Genomic DNA, 16,065 nt, shown 5'->3' with positions numbered 1-16,065 from the left:
TGTAAGTGTGTGTAGGTGTGTGTGTATCCTTGCAGTGATGCTCACTGAAGCTCCCATATCAGCATGATGCAGGTGTCTTTCTAGATATGGTGTGTGTGTGTGTGTGTGTGTGTGTGTGAGTGAGAGAGAGAGAGAGAGAGAGAGAGAGAGCAGGTATGTAAGTGTGCATATTGTAGGTTATTAACTTGTGCACTGACACAGTATTTAATTTTTTCCCCATTTTGAGCCTCCTCTTAATCACACAAGGTGCAGGTGTCGCTGAATGAATGTGCCACCATTTCAAACCGAGCATGTGTGTGTGTGTGTGTGTGTGTGTGTGTGTGTGTGTGTGTGCACATGTACTACAACCACTGAGTGTGACAGTGTTAAATTTCTGGCATTTCCCTGAATTTTCACCTTTCATGAACACATTGCGCCATTCTAGGAGAGAAATAGCAAGTGATTTCAGCAGTTTCATTTGCAGGATTTGTGCAGGCGTGTGTGAATGCATGCAAATGTGGAAGAAAGTTTTTTTTTGTGAGAGTGTTAATGACAAGAGGGGAAATTGGAGTAATGATTGTATTGATCCAGGCTGATGTTGAGCCGTGACATAACTACACACACTAATTGGGCTGCTCTGGTGAAATGCAGGAGCTACTTATAGTGCTTCTGAATCATGTCTATTCACCATCTAAATGACAGACGAGCGTGTGAGAGTGGATGCTGGAAATGTTCTGTCGTATATTCATAGATTACCTTTCCAAAACACCATACAGTCATTTAATAGCTCTAAAACTCAAGAACATCCATGTAATCTTTTTATGGAGTAGTAGGCAACATTTATTTTGAGTGGAACTGTTCATTTAGATGGTGGTTTTCTTCCTTTTGAAGAAAACATTTTAGAATTGGGTTGTCATTTTGGATATTAGCCGGTATGTGTCCTTTGTTTAGGCTTCAACCGCTCATAAATAGCTGACGCATAAGCAGCTAACTGATGGCTGAAAGAAAACCACGGTTGCACTGATTTCATCCATTACTGTGCTAATAATAAAATGAAGAAAATAAAAGATACTGGAAAGAAAAAAGGGGCCGAAGGCACAGGGTCACTTGGTGGTTTGATCCAGGACATCCCCTATTAAAGGCACAGGAAAGCACAGCTCTTCCTTGTACTGGCCTTTGAAAAAAAAAAAAAATACAGTTTTTGATGTGCCTAAAGCTTGAAGTTGTTAAGTTAAAACCCACCGAGCAACTTTCCCGGGAATGGCAGGTTGCAATACATCATTTTTGCAGAAGACATTTTGATATGTCACGGTAGGAAAAGCCCAGGTGTACATGGCTGATATGTCTTGGTAATGTGCATGCTCGCTCATTTTCACACCGATGGCTCACTGGGACACATGAATAAAACGGAGCCATCATTAATATCATTAGTAACACCTGAGCTTTTCCTACTTTGACGAGTAGTCCACTGTGAAAAAAGGCTCATGCCTCACAGCACAAACTGTCATATGGCTTGTCCCAGACCGCTTTAAACATCTTTAACTAAAGTGTGCAAACAAAATGTATCATTACAGAAAATGGTCTTTTTTCCATCTGTATATTTGGCAGCATGGGAGATGTCCACAGTATGTAATATTCCTGATTAAATTCTTAAATTAATCTTATCCTTAAATCACTTTAGGTGTAGAACTGTACGTATTAGTTAATTTCAAGATTTCAGAAGAACTTTTGCTCAGATGTTATCATCTGAACTTGAACAGATGAGGTTGATCATTTTTGTGCCGTTAGTGAACTTTATGGCTGGTGTGTGATGATATAGATATTTGCATAGTCTTTTAGGTACACAGTCCCAATACCTGTGTAGAGGTGTTTGATACGATAACATGAGTACAATTGAATGTAATCCAACACAGTAGCTCTGCAATAACTCCTACCTTTGCGAAGCTTACTGTTCAATATTTGTTGAGACTGTGTCAGGGTGTTGATTCGATTTATTGGCAATTTCTGAAGCTGTGCTTTGTGGTTTTGTTGTTTACTGGATTGTAAAACATTGTCCGGTGTATCTAGTGCAGCATTTTAGCCTCCTCACAAAGGAATATATTCATGTTATACATGTGATCCTCTGTATATTGTGGTCTATAATGTAACCTTGGGTATGTTTGAGATACAGATGATATTATTGTGTGGCCAAATGTGGGAAAACTAACCAAGCAGGGGGGAAAAGACGGAACAAAGTGGCTTTCACAATGAAATGCCATTGTCAGATTTTCATATTCTCCTTTTAATTGATATTTTGCAGGTGTCAAATCACCCATTTATTGGTAAGGATTTAGTTAAAGCTGCCCAATTCATGTTTAATTGTCACTGTGAATGGATTAGGTCCTACCAAATGACCTACTGGGCTAAAGCTAGAGTCCGGTGCAATGACAAGGCTGATATCAATCATGGGGTCATCTCAAGTAACTCCAGACATCACTGCACCACTATAGACTGTGTCTAGATGTTCAGTGTCTCATCAGTCGATGTGCAAAACTTAACTGTGCTGCAGTAAAATGGTTACTAAGGGTATTTCTATTGCTTTCATATTCAAATAATTGGCCAGTGAGTGAGGTAGATTTTAATTATCATTGCCTATATTAACACCTTTGTCTATTTTAACACATTATGCCCTGGATATACCATGTTTCATGGTGTTGTAATTTAGCCATTGGCTTTTAAACTTATTCAAAACATACAACATTGCGCTGCTGCAATCTGGTTTAAATTTGCAGATGTGGCGTGAAAGTGCTGCGCTCTTTCTTGTAGATTCAAAACCAGTCCCTTCACCACAGATTCTGGATCATCATAAATAAAAATGTGTACTTTATACCTATATATGATGGAAAACATCAGGTTCATACTAGCAAACCTATTAAGGGACCCAAAACAAGACGAGAGGCAAAATAAACCATCACCCTCATTTTAAGAGGTTTTCTTCTCAGTGGTGACACAGTATCTGTCATTTGTTCTTCAATGACTGTTTCATGGTCAGTATTAAAATCAGTCTTATTGCATAACAGAATAAAGAAAAGGGCTCAGAAATATTGGTGATATTGTTCAGTAAAACACAGAAGAACTGTGATTGATTCATCAGAGCCGGCAGCCAACTGAAGTGTTATCAGGTGGAGTTGGTGGATTCAATGAACTGATGTTTCACTGAATGGAGACTGAAACAGCTTTTTGATTCACCAGATGTATGAGTCTCAGTGGATTCACTATCCAGCAGAATTATGACCTGCAGCTTTATTTAGTTGTGAACTGACTGTGGACCCATGGGAGTACCATATAAATAACTATTCTCTCACATCCGCATTTAGATACTGTAGACAGATATTTGGTTGTTTAATTAGAATTAGCATAACAGAGTTCAAATCAGTGCCATTTTCTTTTTTGAAACAAGTGGTAGACAAAGAGCGCCTTTTTGAAATACAACTAACACCAGCATCTATCTAGTCTGTTAAACACAGGCCACTGAACTTTAGATACACATAGAGTTACAGATACAATATCAGAGACTTCAACATTATTTAATTACATTTACAGAAACAATACCATGCAATAAATCTAATTACATTTTGAAAAAAATGTTTTCTTCGATTTTTTTGTTGTAGAACCTCTTTCAGAGGCAGCAAACATTTATTTTATGGACTGACATTTTTTTTTAAATGAAAAGAATAAAGATTCACTACTCACAATTATTTTCCATCCCAATTTTTGCAAATAATAATCTTTTTTTATTTATTTTTTATTTCTAACAGTTTAGAAGATTTCAGTCTAAAGGTGTACAATTTTGAGGAGGATTATGTAGCATCCCATCTATTTTAAATCGTATAATGTAGACAGTAACCTGCTGCAAATTTCATTTATTGGTTATTGGTGAGCAGAACTAGTGTCACAACAGATAATCCCACCGCCTTTAATAGCATTATTTGTTCCCTATTGTTTGTTATTCGGTAATTTACGGTAATTTACGGGATGTGCATGTGCATGTGACCCGCCTCCCTCCTGCTGTGTGGTTACCTACCGATTTCTTGCCGAAAAAAACACGCCATATTAGAAAACATTCACTCTGCAACGTTGCCTGAAATCTAGGTGGCACCACACATGTAAAGAGTGGTTTTCTAAGGCGACGTGTGCGTTGCAAACTCCTCATCAATTGAGTAACACTGACAAATCAGAGGCTACTTCCAAAGTAAATCAAAGCTAAACTTCTCCCAGTCAAAGGCAGGAAGCAAGGCCATGTGGTAATGTGTAGGACTTGTTGAGAATGGCCAACTTCAGATGGATGACTGGAACTGAGGTAATCATTAACACAACACCCAGTAAGCAGCATTTCACTGAAAAACTCCTTCTAGGTCAAATGTAATGACTTCTTATGTTAAATGTTTCCTGGTGAGGCAGGAACAGAAATTTTCTGTTTCTGTTTTATGTAATATAATTATGTATTTATAGTTTGGACACTAACTTACCAGTCACAATTAATGCACTTAAATTTCACGACAGGGTGTTAAATCTGAACTGAGACTATATTCTTTGTCTTTGTAATCACAGTGTGTTGTTTTATGAGATTGCTGATAGATTCCACCTTGAAAGTAGCTCCAGTTGATTACTTGCATTTTGGTGTCACTAGTTTACTGAAATGTTTTGTTCATATATGCATTTCCTGAACAGAAATCTGAACATGAGATAAAGCCAGGTTCAAAAGTCTTGTTTCATTTGTTGACATATAAGAGACAAATGTTTTTACAGTAGAATATTTAAAAAAAAAAAATTTTTCATCAGTCCATAAATCAAAAAATACTCACCAGCCATAAAAAAAGAAACAATTTTCGCCACATTTTCAGGAATAAAATGTTACATAAGTCAGTGTATGAATGATACACGAACAAGCCCCTCTGCAAAACCTTCAGGATCTAGATGGGAATAAAACTGTAAAGTTTGGTGTATGATGGTGGCGTATGAATAAATATGAAATTAAGAGAAATCTACAAAAAATAAAGAAAGTGTAGTGAAATAAATACACAAAAGTGTAATATGGATGTTTTCTTTCCACTAGTCTAGAAGAAGACGTGTGATGGAGGCAAAACAGCTCAAAATCTCAAAATTGACCAGTGCATTGAGCAAAGCTATTGCACAGTGATTGTGCTGTTGTCTTTTCATTGTGCTCAGAAATAATATATCATGTTACACACCGGAGGAAAGCTGAAACTAAACTGATCATCCTATAGGACCCTAGAAATGAAATCCCCATCAGCAGTCCTACTGACCTCTGACCCCATATGCCCATTTGACCTTGTCAAATGCATATCAGGTGTCATACACTGGAGTTGGAGTAAACCAAGTAACCCTGCTATGTATTAAATGTCAGCTAATGTGCACTTTCTACGGGACACTAATTTTAGCGCCTGCGAGCATGTACATAAACACACAAAAAAAACACGCGCACACTCTGTTCACCCCAACACACATACACGACACACGCCATATGGTGTTGCCTGCGTCATCAGCATACGCTTCGAAGTATTTTCCCCTGCTATTGTAAATGGAGAGAAGGTCAATATATGTCCCAGCTATCTACAGTTACAATGAGCTCAATATGAAATATAATACGAGTAATGTGTTTTATAATTTAACCCCCCTTTCATAATCATGGGGTGTTAAAGGTGAAACATCCTACTGACTATGTAAGCAATATAGATTTATCAGAATATGAACATGCCATTAGTTGGTTTGTGCATGCTGTACATGAAATACGTTTTAGGTTTTTGCGCTTGTGTGTGCTTTTGAATGAGCAGTAGTGCCTTAATCTCCTATATCCTCCATATCTGATCCGAGATGACCCAGAATCAATGAGAGATTAAATGACCATTCAAGACTCGGTTAATTTCCTCACTCAGCGGTTTCACTGAGCAGTCGCCGTTCTTCTTTTGTGTCTTAAAAACCTCTTCTTAGGTTGTGGTGCAACATTTTGTAAAACACATTTGTTTCGCTTACTGGTCTTCAGATCATAGATTTGAAATTGCGTTCTTGCAAATTTGCAATGACATATGCATGCTGTTATCAATACTGCTAATGCTGCCATGCTGCTAAGGTATATGAAGATGTGACAATCATTAAGGATTTTAATCTTTTCTTTCTGTATTATTTATGTATAAGTGAATTGTGATTGACAGTTGCTGACAAGTGCAGGCTGGTGTGATGTTGTGTGGGTTTCTACCAGATCGTATTGTCAACATATCGCCAAGGGAAGCACACTAACCTTTTTCAGGTCTGTGTGTGTATCGGTAGCACTTTTTCACCACATATTTAGTGTACCTGGCCAGACCATCATCAAGAATAGCCAGGTCAGTCATCTCCTTGGCAACCATTTGAGTTGGGTCCAGAGCACAGACGCGCATCGTCAGGATATATATAAGTGATTAAGAGAGTCAGACAGAGAGGAAGTGAGACACACCCAGGAACAAAGAGAGAGAGAGAGAGACCTGGGTGTTTTTGGGTGAATGTGGAGAGCCAGTGATCTACGTTCACTGCAGAATCTAAATTATTTATTGGCCTTTCTCCAGCTTGCAACTGTCAGCTGTTAACTACATAGACTTAACATCAGCTTAGTTTTTTCTGTGTGTGCATGTGTTCACAATTTGTGGGTTTGAACGCATATATGGTTATTCATTTGGTTACAGGTCTATCACATTCTGTGGGTTGGTCATCCTCCGCGCTGCCTACTTTTTTCCTCTCTGCTTTCATTTGGAAAACCAAACATATACAAATGCACACACATGCACTCTCACAGTACACAGTCTCACTCTCTCTCTCCTCAATCTGGTCATCATCAGGCCAGCCTAAAAATACCAGGAGCTGCTTGAAAAGAGCCCTTTTCAGCAGCTATACACTATCACCCCCACCTCCTTCAATCCTCTTTCCTCTTACGTTCTCCAGTTGACGTAGAGACTTGATTGTTAGGAAAGTTTACAGCATTATCATGGAGCGCGTATGTGTGGTCTCTTGCCTCTGTTAACGGAAGGAAAACATTAATAGTTTGTGTTGAAAATATTTCATTTATATTTGTCTTCCAAATATTTGGTTAAAGGGTTAAATTGAGTAAATGAAAGCTAGTTGTGTGTGTTTATGTGCTTTGTGGGATAAAATGAAGGAGGAGATGAGGTAAAAAGCTGTTTCTGCTCTGCTTCTGCTATGCAGCCAGACTAGAGAGAGACAGAACATAGAGACCGGACTAATGAGTGACAGAAGTAGAGAAAGGAGGAAGGCAGTCAGTAAGACAGAGACATTATAGAGAGGGATAGACTAATGAGAAACAATGGAGAGAAAGAGCAAGAGGGGGAGAGAGAGAGAGAGAGAGAGAGAGAGAATCAAACTGCCTGTCCGCATATAAATCATTTAACACAAAGTGATGGAGAGACAAACACTCTGGGTTAGCCAGCTACACTGCAGCCAGAATACACACACACACACACACACACACACAAACTTGTCACTTAGAGTGACATTGCATTTACTTACATTTATTCCATAGCGACTTACAGCTGCACCACCAATCATAACCCTAATCTTAACCAAAAACCAAAGTCTTCACCATTTATTGTAATGGTTCACTACGTGTTGACAAGTGATGTGAGTTCCCATCACAACTAGCAACTAACACAACCACACACACACACACACACACACACACACACACACACAGTGTGTTGCAGTGGTTTCTGCTAATGCCACTGCCCTCTTCCACCACCTCCTGCCCAAAACACAAACACACACTTTGTTGGTCTGTCCTATTTTCTCTCCTCCCCTTTCCCCTCCTCTCTTTGACTGATAGGAAGTGAAGTTTTGTCGTCTCCTCTCACGTTTCACTACCTGTACTTTTTCTCTTTCACTCAAATTCGATCTGTCATTCTTTCCTTTACTCTCTCCTCCCTGCCACTGCTGTTCCACTCACTCGCCTCCACTGCATCTTGTCCTCCCTCTAATTGGCCGCTTCCGCCTTTTGTAATGTTAATGTAAAGCATTTGTTTGAAGTTTTGGGGATATTTTGCGGAACATCCTGGCAGCTGCAAGTCTTGTTTAGTTTAGTTTGCTCGCAATTGTAGGCAGTAGAAAGTGCATGTGAGTGTGTGTCTGTCTTCCTAGCCTATGTGTTACGATTCCTTGTGTGTGTGTGTGTGTGTGTGTGCGCGCGTGTGTTTTGTGTGTTTATGCCCTTTGGGCTCAATCTGCCTGCCTCATACCTTTTGACTGTCTAGTAATAAATGGGTGAATTGATCTGTATCCTGTGTCCCTATGGGCACACTCGGTACTGGAGTTTGCATGAACACGTGCACACAGACACACACACACACACACACACACACACACACACACACACACACACTCACAGAACTAGAAACAATATCAAGCTTATAATAAAACCTGATATATTTAGATTGTTTTTCTTCATTTTTTCACACTTGAACAAAATGCATTGTATTTTTCTCATTATGTGGTGTATGTTTTTTTTTTATCTGCACTGTTGCCTTTAGAAAAAATGGACTGATTAATCAGCCAATATTTTTAGAAAATAGAGAATATATGAGACCTTAGAATATACACACATCTTTACTATATATCTTCACTTCGCGATATTGATCATCAGCAGAGCACTGTTTTACTTTTACCTTGCCTGTGCATGTATGTGTGTGTGTGTGTGTGTGTGTGTGTGTGTACTGAAATATATCTGTCTGTCCTCCCACAGTGTGCTTACATAGAGGTGGAGGAACACTGAGGTCATTTGAGGTAGTGAGGAATCAACATCTCTCACTGTCTTTCTGTTTCTCTCTGTCTTTGTCTGTCTCTTTCTTCCAGGTTACAAGTTGAATTGATATTTTATTCACAAAATGGCACAGACATTAATAGCTAGTGTATGGTGTTACACAACATGAAGAAACTTCAGACTTGGACAGCAGAAGCGTGTATTTACCATTCAGACCATTTGCGTCACAATACAAAATGATTTTGACACGATATTTATTTTTACAAAATACTACGAGCACTCTGCGTTAATTACCTGAAATAAAATCAAAACAGTGAAGTTTTAATATTTAATAATAAGAGACCACTGTTTCTTTTTTAATTTTTAAATTGAAACATGATGTATCAAGTTCTAATACATTAATACATTAGAAATAAATTATTACAAGGCAGGTATGTACCTTTTATTAAAGATGCATTTTATGATTTTTGACAATCTGCTTGGCAGAAAATCTCTAACATAATCTTATAGCCACAGGCCTCTGATGTTCCATCTGCACATTTTATGGCTAATAGGTAGCCAAAAGAATAATGTATATTATATAAGGTTCTCCAACAGCAATGATAATGACAAGCGAGACTGTTGTCAGATGGTAAATTGATCCTGTAAAATCTGATAAATGCATCGTGCTAGCTGTTTTTTTAATATACTGCAGATGGATGTTCTTGTAACATATATGCCAATTGAGAAATGGAAGCAAAATCAATGTGGAAACATGCAGCTGTGTAGCAACTAGGGCATAAATCACAATCGAACTATTGGTGTCAGTTGCTGTTGGCAAAATTTGCCAACGCCACTACCTCAGTTCAAACCTTGTACGTGCAGATGTTTTAGACCACATTTAGTTGATTTAGTGCAGCCGTGGTGCATTGTTACTTCATTTTGGACACGGCTTTGCGTTTCAACATCCATGGATGTAGTCAGAAGTAGTAACAGAGAATTGAAACTTTAAGCCCACAGAGATCAGTGTAAAGGTTTATTGAAGATTCACTCAAAAAAATCTCATTCTCACACAGGAACATGCCGTGCAAGTCAAACATTCTGAATTTTAAGTCGTCCTTGTCAAGGATATCGAATTTCATGTTGTCAAGCAACCTGTAATACAGAAAACCAGGCAGGCCATTGTTATGGTGCCAGGAATTACTTTTGTGGTCTGTAATTGACAAATAACACTCAAGACATATTAAAAATGTTGATATATGTAGATAAACATCCTGGATTCACTTCTATACCTATTTGCCACAGAGCTAACATCCACGTGTTTATGCACATTGACTAAAAGATCATATTTTTCTCTCTTTCGTTTCTCTTTGTTTCTCGCTCTCTTCTTTCCGTCTGCATTTTTCTCATTCTCCTTTCTCTTAGCTGTGCATTCTGGCTCTGTTGAATAATTCAGTTTCAGTTGCAGGCTAGTTTGGGTGGATGTGTCTGTGTGTGTGTGTGTGTGTGTGTTTGTGTTAGGTGTGTGTCTTTGGGAATGTGTGTGTCTGTGTGGGGGGGGTGCGGTGACGTGGAGCAGTGCTATTTTGAGGAGTCGGATACATGGGGAGAGAGAGAAAAATAGAGAGAGAGGGAGAGAGAGTCTGTGATGGATTGATTTTTTTCCTGCCCGTGTTCTTTAGTCATGTGCTGCGGCTGTTACTAGACAAACCCTGCTGGAAACCTGCACTCTACCTGCAGGGTATGCTGGCACACACTCTCTCTCACTCTCCCTCATACACACACACACACACACACACTTACATGTACACGTACACATTAGCAGTGCACGCAGTTAAATCAGCAAGTACTGCGTAGTATACAAACACACATTCATACTAACACACCTGTACTGCCTTTCTCAACATACAGCTAATCAAAAAATCACATGCTGCACTGATACTGCTATACACAGCCTGCGGCACACACACACACACACACGCGCGGGCGCACACACACACACACACAAACGCACACACTCCACCGTCAGCATCTTGCACAAAGTGACAACTCGGCTATATGTGGGTGGTGAGGGTGAGGCAGTAGCAGGGGTGAGATAGAGACACAACATATGCCGTATGGAATAAACAGGCAGGAGACGTGGGCGACTGTAAGGACTATACACACTGACTGATGCTAAATCAGACTGAGAGAGGCCAAGCAGGGCTAAACTGGCCTTCGGGCGCTCCCATTTGTCTGGCAATGCAGTCAAACATGGTGCCAAAGTAGGATAAATGTAGAATCATTACGTTTTTTTTGTGGCATTGAGGCACGGACATGTGTCCGGATTTTGTTTTGATTTTAGTTCTTTAGTCCCGATTTCGTTCACAGTGTTGAATGCAACAGCAAAAATCATCTGTCTTTGTTTTGGAGGAGTATTGTCCCATGTGTCAACGCCACTCAGTAGAGACCATTTTCTTCCTGTTTAGGGCCTGCACTTCTAAATGAGTGTACAGCAGGGAAACACAAGCAAAGTGATTTGCTGGATATCCTCATTCATTAGACAGACAGACTGTTTTAGATTTTAAGATTCCAGGCTAAAGCTCGGAAACACAAGCTGAAATAACGTGTATCCACCCATACTTCACAAAGTGTTGCTCAATGTGAAAATGCAAGGCAATATCTGAAATAAGAGGAGACACTGTAACTGCGATTGGTGACATTCTATTTAAAATGTATGATGCAGGAATAAAACGAAGCGCTTCATCCATGTCTCTTATCTTTTATGGCTGCTGATTATCAAAATAATTAGATAGGTTTCAGCTGCAGTGCTTAATCCCATTCATTTTATCAAATCAGTGCTTCTGAGGGAAAAGTGACAAGAAAATGAAGTAATCATTTGAGCTGTTCTGCCAGTGCTCTGCTGCATAATGTAACAGGACAGAGAGAGAGAGGGAGGGAGGGAGAGGAGAGGAGAGGAAGGGAGGGCAGGGGAAAGGAGCGAGGCATATAAAGAAACTGACGGAGAAAAGGGCAGGCTGTTAAATTATGAGTTCGACTTCTCTGCTATTTTCTTCTCGTTTGTCCTCTTCTTAAAAACAACACAAACCTCTCACATGCAGCACAACCAAAGTACATTCGGAAATTGTATTTGATGTTAATGACAAGACTTAATTACAAATTACAAATTAGTAATGTTGTAAAACACAGTACCTCATACATAACACAGACACAGACAGATATAGAAAGAGAGAAAGACAGAAAATATTAGTAGGTTAGATGATCATTTTGTCCTTCCTGTGGCTCCTTTTGATTTTCATATTTACAAAGCCAGACTTGTCAGTCTGAAGTTCACTTGAATGATGATAATGAAATTTGTGCCATTCTTGAGCCTTTTTTTTCTCTTCACAAACATTTCAGGTTAATGTATTACAGCAAACTATTAACAAGGGTAGTATATCAAAAAATAAACTGAGCAGATAGTGAGTGTCAAAGTGAGAGAGGCCCATACTATCATGCTTGGTTTTATTAATAGAGAGGCTGGCACCTTCCCAAAGGGTAGCAGCTGGTCTGGACTCCATTGGCAGACAAGAGCAGTGAAGTCTAATGTTGGTCTATGTGTGTACAGTACATGTATGAATATGTGTGCCTGAATGGCAATATGGCACATGCTTCGACGGGATGGAGAGAGGCAGGACTGCAGAGGCTATTAAGGGGCGGACATTTTGACATGAGTGCTCATTTGCGGACGTATGTGTCTGCATGTATGTATGTGAAGGAGGATGTGGAGGATTTTTCATGCGCGTACATTTTTGCCGTTGCTGGCATCAGATTTAAGGACTTTTAAGACGTGTGAGATATTAAAAAAAAAAGGAAATATTTGGACATATGCTCATGGGGTGGTGCGGAAATGTGTGAGGCATGTCAATATATAGAAGCATGTGAGCGCTGCAGTGATTTACACAGCACCATGTGTCAGTTTTACATGTACATACACTCATACATACTGTATGTGACAGTATGATGTGTAGTCTCCCACCTACTCTCTTCCCTTTATCCCCCCTCCCTTTATATATATATATATATATGTGTGTGTGTGTGTGTGCTCTGCCACTAACCTACTTTCGACAGAGCATACACATCGCTCAGGAGAAGAAAATACCGCAATACTCTCACACCCCTCTGTCATTCTCTCACTTTATTCCTCATTCAGCAGTCCTGTGCTCTCTGTCTCTGCCCTTCTCTCTTCCTCACTGTTGTTTGCCTCCCTCTGCTATGTCCTGCCCTCTTCTCTCTCCTTTATTCCTCGCCACTCACTCTTTTCAATCATGTCTGTGCCCACAGGACAGTTTCTTTCTTTCTCCATTTTTCTCTTTCCTACTCTTCTCCTCTCTCCTTCATTTAGCCCTTCATATATTTCCCTCCTATCCAACCTCTTGTTGTCGCTGTCCTCGCGCATTTGCTGATGCGGCATCTCGTTCGCTATTGAAGGGAGATGGCATGATGGAGATAGGGGTGATTGATGGGCGGACTTGGCGAGAGAAAGGTGGACTGAGGAGAGATGAGAGAGAGATGCGAGAAAATAGGAGAGATGGAGAAACAAGTGGGGAAAAAAAGAGTAGAGGGGAAGAAAAATGAGAGCGATAGAATAATGTAAGAGGGGATGGTAATACAGAAGCACAGAGGTATGGGAGAGAGAGACAGAGAGAGGAGGCTTAACAGGGCGGGTAGAGAGAGAAATATATCAGTGAGAAACAGGCAAGGGCTTTACTGCGGAGGAGAGAAGGTAAGATAGAGAATGAACAGGAATACTGTATGGAGCGCTGATGGACAAGGTTAAGAAAAGGCCAGTAGCTGTGTGCGTGTATGTGTGTGTACGTGCGTCATTTGGCTCCAGTGGTGTACTTTGAGGGCCTCACTTCCCTTTTCTTGGCGCGACATCACAGTCTACGACCTACTACTGTCCCCATTACAGTGTATACACACAGACACACACCTAGACAGATAATAAAAAGCAAGCATATGCAGAACTACGGGTTGAGCGAGAAACAGGGGAGGCAAAAGAGAGAGAAACTGAGGACAAGGAAAACATTAGAAAGATGAAGGGCGCAAGAATGGTGAGAGAGCAACATATTTTCTCTCTCTCTCTCTCTCTCTCTCTCTCTCTCTCTCTCTCTCTCTCTCTCTCTCTCACCCGTGATGCTTCACTTGCTTTTAACTTTGTCATGTTGCTATATATAGTCATTGAGGAAGGAGGAAGAGGAGATTCATTATTGAAAGGTTTATCGCAAAGTATGAGTCATTCATTCACATTCTAATTTGTACATATATATGTATGTGTGATTGCATTTGGCTTCTTTAAGGATACTTGTGCCTTATTTGTCACACCCATATGGATACAAACACACACACACACACACACACACACACACACACTGCCACTTTAAAGAGGGAGCAAATCACGTGGCACCTTGAAGGGACAAAATGTGCCTAATGATAACCCTATGCGCACATATTAACAGCCGTTCCTCATGAGAACCATTTCTAATACACATCACACACATTTGTCCCTTTGTCCCTGTGTTTCTATATCAGTCTCTCTCCTCATCGCCTCACTTCCCCACCCCCTCCTCTCCCCTTCTGTCCCTTTCTCAGTCAACTACACCCTGCCCTCTCACAGCCCAACACATACGCACATGCATATAGATAGATGTACATGTACGCACACTCACATTTATATACACACACACATTGCTGGAGGGCAGGGAGGCTAATTGAGTGGTGTCCTGGGGGTTCTAGTAATGTGTGCCTGCTAAGTGTGGTTAGACAGATGCATGCGATCACAAACACACACACACACATGCACATTTTGGGCTTTGACCAGGCTAGAGTAGCTTTTCAGTTACCGTTGATCATCATGACTGGAGAAAACAAACGCTTGGACACACACACACACACACACACACGTACATGTACATGTAACAGACATGTTTCACACATATGATGTATGTGTCCATAAATAGCCTCCTCTTCCTTTCTGTCTCTTCACAATTGAATTGTTCCCCTCCTCCCCACTACCATGGGAATGGCTGCTCCCAAAGGAAGCAAGCAAGTAGGAAAAAGGTTAAGAAAAAGAGAGAGGACATTAGATTAGAATAGAAAAGAAATATTTTTAAGTGGCTGGAAAATACAAATTACAAACTCCTGAACTGTATATGCTGCACCTGTGATATATATACACATAATCTTAATATGAATTATTAGTCACGCTAATTTTTCCCTTATTCTCATCTTCCTGTCTTTGCCTTTTTATTTCCCTCCTCTATTTGCTCCTTCCTCTTTCTTTTGATCACTCATTCATCTCCTTCACACAATTGCACTCGCATTCTTTCTCTCAGTGACTCTCTCCCCACTCGCTCCCTCTTCTCTTTTAAATGTAACTATTCATCTTGTGACCTTAACGAGACAGGGGGATTGATTTAAGCAGACACCACCAGCGTGCGTGTGTGCGCTGTGTGTGTGCGTGTGTGTGTGTGTGTGTGTTTGTCTAAGAGTGCGAGAGAAGGAGAGAGAGACAGATTGTGACAAACACAATTAGATGTACAATGAGATACTCCCTCTTTCTTTTTATTTGTCTCTCTCTATCTCTCCCTCACTGAACTCGCCCCTAGACGTTATGTACATAGAGCCAAATGGTGATGTCACAATAAATCTCACTCAGTGTCCAGGCATGCTATCACACACTAACACTTTAATATAGCCTGTGTCCTTTCTGTGTGTGTTTGCTTTGTTTGTCTGTGTGGGTGGTGTGTTACCAGAACATAGACTTACACATGCAGCAGAACTTATTTAACTGACTCATACTGATGGCTTTTGGGTGTGTGTGTGTGTGTGTGTATAAACAGGCTGCAATGGTAGTGAGAAGCTAGATATCAGCCATTTAAGCTGTATGTCTACTCTCTGTCTGACACAATAACACTTATTGCATTCAAACTGCATACATTTGACCTTATATTTGACCTTTGACATGAAAGTGGTGATGTTCTCTTAATTGCGGGATAATTTTGCCACCTAATATACTATGCATTTTTGAGCCAGGATCACTTATCTCTCAGAAAATACTAATCTTTTTAGTAATAGTACATAGTAGTACTGCATGGGAGATTGGTGACAATAATAACCTTTGTGCTTGCTAAATTAAAACACCAAGAAACCAGTAGGTTCTTTTCAAAGAAAGAAAATAATGTTGATATGATACAAACATTGCACACAAATGTGAAGATAGCTACAGTGATCCATGGATATTTGTCTATTAGGGAATTTAATTA

General features: G+C 40.0%; 1 protein-coding gene across 1 annotated transcript in view; it reads left to right on the top strand.

Annotated features, from left to right (window-relative positions):
• Positions 1-16,065, top strand: part of cacna1aa (calcium channel, voltage-dependent, P/Q type, alpha 1A subunit, a) — a 73,296-nt gene that overhangs the window by 957 nt on the left and 56,274 nt on the right. The window lies entirely within an intron of this gene.

Source organism: Pempheris klunzingeri, chromosome 17 (genome assembly GCF_042242105.1).
Source record: "Pempheris klunzingeri isolate RE-2024b chromosome 17, fPemKlu1.hap1, whole genome shotgun sequence".
In the NCBI taxonomy this organism is placed as follows: domain Eukaryota; kingdom Metazoa; phylum Chordata; class Actinopteri; order Acropomatiformes; family Pempheridae; genus Pempheris; species Pempheris klunzingeri.
The sequence above is the reverse complement of the archived record's forward strand: the minus strand, read 5'-3'. Positions and strand labels throughout refer to the sequence as shown.